Source organism: Mytilus galloprovincialis, chromosome 12, assembly GCF_965363235.1.
Source record: "Mytilus galloprovincialis chromosome 12, xbMytGall1.hap1.1, whole genome shotgun sequence".
In the NCBI taxonomy this organism is placed as follows: Eukaryota; Metazoa; Mollusca; class Bivalvia; order Mytilida; family Mytilidae; genus Mytilus; species Mytilus galloprovincialis.
The window spans coordinates 70,891,787-70,898,024 of NC_134849.1; the positions used below are offsets into that span (position 1 = coordinate 70,891,787).

Here is a 6,238-nt window from a genome sequence, read left to right on the forward strand (position 1 = left end):
GTACTATCGAGACCTTATATTTGTGTATATTATATATAGTCATTGAAAATGGTCATCTCTACATCTTTTGACGACTCTACATCCATTACAGTGGAGATGTAAAACTTGTATACTAACCGTTTCCATGAATGCATGGCTGGAGCAACCGCAACATGACCTTTTGAAAGATATGTGTGGTACAGATCGTCTATGCAGCTCATCTGAAATTTCATTCATTTTCAAATTAGCCTACAGTGGGATCTTTGATTTCCGTGATAGGTTGCTGACATTTTTTACACCAGAAAATGTGATTAGTTATTACCTCTCGTTAAATTTGCATTTGACTATTCTTCAAACCACTTAAAGCAGCTCAACTGACTACTTTAAAAAAAATTATGAAATGAAACTGGTCTACCCTAGAACAGTTATGGATAGTGCATGCATAAATCAGTTGTAGAAATACATATACTATAAAAGATTCATGTTGTTCTATCAAAGAATTATTTTTTTGAAAAGACAAAGACAAGACGTTAGAATTATCCTTTAACTTTACTTTCCGCTATATAGATGATGTTTTCGCATTAAATAATTCAAAATTTGATGAATATGTATCTATTCCATCGCACTAAAAATAAAGGATATAACAGATACAGTTTTACAGCTGCCTCATAAATTGACTTACATCTAGAAATTGATAATTATAGTCGGTTGAAAGCAAAACTTTACGACAAAAAAAGATTATTTCAGTTTTCCAATTGTAAACTTTCCATTTCTATGTAGCAACATTCCAGAAGCACCAACATACGGAGTATATATCTCACAATTGAAACGATATTACCGGCCATATATTTCCTTTCATTATTTTCTTGATAGAGGATAGCTGCTAACAAGGAAGTTATTATACCAAGAGTTCCAAATGGTGAAGTTGAAAGCATCTCTTAGTAAATTTTATGGACACCATCTTGCATTCGTTAATCGTTATGGAATAACCGTTTCACAGATGATATCAGATATGTTCTTTAGGTCTTAGGTGCATTCCATAAAATAAAATTTGGAAAATAATTACGGAAATAATAAAAATCTTTGACATTACATTTTTAATCATTATTATTTAAAAATTAAATATTTTTCATTAAAATTCATTATTTGCATGCAGATATATTAACACACTTATATACCAGAAGGTTTCATTTTAACTATTTAATATGCTCTTCAACCAATTCAAATTAGCTGCCCATTATTTACTCAACGACTATAAATAAAATTGAGAATAGAAGTGGGGAATATGTCAAACACACAACAACCCGACCAAAGAGCAGTTACAACAGAAGGCCACCAATGGGTCTTCAATACAGCAAAGAAATTCCTCACCCGGATGTGGGCCAATATATGTTTTAAATCAAATCAGAGAGTTGCGTTAATTAATATCAAAAACATTTTCACGTAAAAATAAAAGATTCGGATATTCCTACTCCGATTCCGACAGTTTCGTTTAAGACTATTTTTGGGCAGTTTTTACCTATAACAGCTCCAAATAATTATATGGTATGCAAATATATTGATTATTCTGAAAGTTCTACTAGAAAAGGTTAGATATTAAAAGGAAGATAATAACCAACTCTAAGGAAAATCAAAACGGAAATTCCTTTATCAAATGCCAAAATCAAAAGCCAAAACGCATCAAACAAATTGAAAAAGACTGTCATATTCCTGATTTAGTAGAGGCATTAAGTTTGATTAAGCTTGGTCCCACATGTTTTTTTTATGTGTGTTGATGTATAAAACATGCAGTGTTTAAACATGTCAATATTGGTTGGATAAACAATGATTTTATGGTATTGCTATTTAAAACAGCTAACAAAAATGGTAAAACCGAAATGCATGTTACATTTTATTTTGTTATTCGTTTCTTAATGACATTGCGCCATCAAATATTTTACGAACACAAGTATAGATTTGCTACCCAGGTTCTAGACTGTATGACCATGGTTTGAAATTTACGGTTTACAACGATTTGAAACTTCGAAAATGAATTGTCCTTCCCTCTGCTTTGTGCATTGCAATTGATGATAAAAAGAACATCTAAATTTCAAAAATTGGAATTCGTATTGAGTTATTAATTTTCTTTCTTTAATATAACTCAACTTAAGACTATTTGAACCTTCAATTGTTCATTAAATGAGAGTTAGTGTAATATTAGAAAAGCTAGCATATATAGTATATATCAAACACAATGTGAATGCAGTGCTTTAAAGGTTTGCATGTCAGTAAGTTACTGTAGGAGTAACGATGCGAACTAAAACACGTGCAGCAAAATTGTAATGCAGATCTTAGGGATTTTACGTGTAAGGTGAGGTGTTCCGGGGACAAGGACTAGCAACATTCTATCCATTTTAATTTTTATTTTTAGTGGCACTTCCTTGTTTTTAAGCCACAAAGAACAACAAGTCTGTTTATTATCAGTAGTCATCAAATTACATGATAAGTGCTATCAATATTGGATCAAAGTAAATTGAATCTAGGCATGAGTATAGTGTGTGTATGACGTTTTGTCTTGAAGGATATCGGACACGGAAACTATCGGCAAGGTGTGACTTCAATATTGTCAAACATGCTCAACTAAATTTGACTGTTTCATATGTTTCACTCTATCATTCTAATTTCGAAGCTGAGATAACCCTGTCAAAATAAATTCTGTTTCAACATTTGTTATAACTATAATTTTACTCACCGTTTTCTAATCTATGTGCATATATTGTTCTATAACCCCGACAAAAGCTTGCAATCTTTGAACCGGCATAAGCAATCAGGTTTTCATTTGTCATGCTGGTTTTGGTTAGTCGGTAAAAATGTTGTGTCAGATTAGTCGCAAATATTTGACTAAAACAGAATAAATATAAAATTGAAAAAAACAAAATGTATTCTATTTATAAGCTTTTAAACAACGGACGTCGTATGATATAGCATTGTTAGTTTATCCGTCCAGAAACGTCATGAAATGCTCATGCTTACTGATTTTAGGCATTTGTTGGTTTTTTTTTTGTTATTTTTTTGTGATATCAAAATAGGATGTGTTCGAATCCCTGCGAGGGGAGAACAAATATATCATGTATATGCATCCGCAAATTTGTAGATTCAACATTATTGTGCTGATACCAAGAATACTTATATTTATAGATAATACACTATGTACGAATGATAGTGAAAATATTTAAAAAAGAAGAAAAACGTGGAAAATGAACATCACAATAGTATTTATAACGTAATGGATCCAACCGATGTATTAAAATTAACGGTATCAATTTTCTTGCACCAGATGCGCATTTCGACAATACATGTCTCTTAGGTGATGCTCGTGGCCAAAATATTTGAAATCCAAAGCTTATATAAAAGGTTATTTCAATATTGTAATGTACACCAATGAAAAGGGTCTTAATGACCAAAACGTTTAGAAAATTGTTTTATAGTTTTTATATATATATATACATATATATTTATATGCAGGTTCCATGTGCCCTGCTTACATTGATTATATAATATGTAAGTCTAAAAAATTGATACCAACTTGATAGATCAGCTATAATTAAAAACCGAGTAATGAAGCTAAAAACGAAATGTTCCCTCTCTGTGGTGACTTAATTGATCTCTTTTACCAAGCTTCTTATAACTTTTAGTGTCTCTATTTTGTAAATCCTGTACTTTGAGTAACATTTCTTCATTACCTTGTCATGTTATGCAAGCGAGCACTTATGTCTGCAAGATCCTCAGTCATATCAGTAACATAACATATTCCAGTATCGACATATTTAAAGGCCAGTTTTTGCTAAATGACAAATATATGTAAATATATGTATTAGATGATTTTAAATTCGATTCATTATTGTTGAATTTATTATTCCTGAAATTGTGTGTAATGATTTTTTTCAACTCGAGACAGTTAGATTTAAATATTTTAAATGCGAGCCTTGCCAAAATTATTATATAATAAAAGTTTAACTGTTTTGAAATATCGTAATTCGTGAATGAAAGTATTGGAATATGTTTCTCTTTTGATTTTTATCCTTTCTTTTTATCTAGTCGCAACAGAAACCGACACTCATCTGTGATCCTTGTACTCCTTCCGGCATTTGACATACAAATTGCTTGCAAACGTTCAACAACAGGTAAATTACGCCTTACCATATTACACAATCACTTGATGAAGGTAAAATTTCATCTGTACGCGTGATGATAAAAGGTATCGAAACAGCGATTTTGTAAAAATGCAGATTATCTTTAATAAAAAGTTACTTGATAGGTTTATCGGAGTTTAATCTTTTTGTCGTTATGATTTTTCTGTGTATGTAAATGGCGAGTCCGTAAAACCAAACATTGATATATTTTTCGCAATTGTTAAACCAAATGCCAGTTATATTTAGGTGGTGCTTAAATTTTGACGATTGTAAATATATATATATGTCTATCATACCACCAAATTTAATATGCATCGTCTGAACAAGTTATTTTGTTTCATTCAAGTCACATTTTAAAAGGAAAACAATGAATATATATTAAATATAAACAAGTCTTCTGACATTTTCTGCGACTGTCTCAGAACAAGATAATAGAAAAAAAATAGATGCAATAATATCATATATATTTCAGCACAAGAAATGATTTGTGTGTAATTATGAGCAAATCATATTATTTAAACGAATTTAAAAGTGTTTACCAACTTTTTTCGTAGATGCCTAACTAGTTTTAATTATTTTTAGCAGTAATATTACATTAAGTCATGAGTAACCTTTCAAATGCGATTAATCAACTTCTTTTAAATAAACATACCACATTAAAGTCATGAAGATTAATGGAGCTCGACCATTCTGTTCCAAGGTTGGTCACATCACCAACATTGACCAAAAAGGAGTTTTTCTCAAGATCGAGAACTAGATCTTCGTTGACTGGTTTCTGATCAACTTTTACTATAACTCGAAAATTCTTCAAAATGAAATGTGTTTTAGTTATCATCAATTTTTATTTTTATTTTATTTTTTGCTAGTTAAAAGGCCAAAAAAAAGTGAAAATCAATTAAGAAAATTGACCTTAAGAAAGCTAATGATTGACACGGTTCGAGAACATAACTGATTCGGAAGAATGTATTTCTGTTACAAAATAATTTTAAATTAAAATATTCGCACCCATTCTTTCATAAAAAGATAGTAACATTTTTTTGTTTAGGGTCCAGCTGAAGCCAAACTCCGGTTGCCGGATTTTCTCACTGTGTTAAAGACTTATACAAATTTATCACTTCTGAATGTCTTATTTACACTAACGCTGTTTAAATGTTTTGTCCTTTGTTTATTAGCTATTTCAAAAGTAATTTCAGTTTACCTAATTCATTCTCTAGATGTTTTTGACCTGACAGTGGCAATTACAATTACAATGTCTGCTCTAAATATCGGTATAATATTATATTAGGCTTTCAATAGTGTTCGTCTACAGCCAGAGAAATACAGAGGGAGGTCTTCAAATAATTATATCGAAGAAGGTTAAATGATTTTATTTCAATGATTTATAGATCGCAACACAGATTAATTACAATCCACATAAAGATTTTTCGTTTGGAACTAATTACTTCCCTTCTCGTATTGTATATAATATATGAAAATATGTTAATAAACTTGCCTCTGGAAAACAAGATACGCTTGCAATCAGTAATAGGATCAAAACCATTTCAATCTATAAACATAATTAAGGAAAAAAGTACATGTTATTATCCTATGTTGGTTGTTTTTTTTTTAATCTATATTTATTTTTTGTAATTCTTTTGGTTTCCCCCTAAAAACGTTTACTTTTCGGGTAAAATTATGCTTTACATTGTTCATTTACTAGAGGTTTAAACCTCTTCTTTAAAAGGCGAATTAAAACAGATTTTGTTATTTTTTAAGCCCAGTCTTCAATCGAATTTAAATTAAAAAAAGAATATATATGTATATATATATATAAATGCCTAAGAAGTGTAGATAACAACACCAATAACATAAAAAGGAACTATAAATGTAATTATTTAAAAATATTTCGGATAACAGATATCCTTTATCGGTATATATGATTGTGAAGTTGAATGAATTAATTATCAGTCTACTTAGATTTAGCTGTTACAATCTTGAAATTTATACAATAAAAAAGTCAAACCGAACATCAAGTAAGACGCTTGCACAATTCTAAAAATTTGTTAAACACGATAAAGGTTATAACTAATTACATCAGAGAGTTCAAA

The 6,238-nt window shown here is 30.0% G+C and overlaps 1 long non-coding RNA gene across 1 annotated transcript; it reads right to left on the reverse strand.

Moving 5' to 3' along the window:
* Positions 1-2,710: 2,710 nt before the first annotated feature.
* Positions 2,711-5,697, reverse strand: LOC143053577 (uncharacterized). The gene is made up of 4 exons (XR_012971417.1): positions 5,644-5,697; positions 4,804-4,956; positions 3,702-3,802; positions 2,711-2,859 (listed from the first exon to the last, which is right to left on the reverse strand). It is a non-coding gene; the product is annotated as an uncharacterized LOC143053577 (long non-coding RNA).
* Positions 5,698-6,238: the final 541 nt, after the last annotated feature.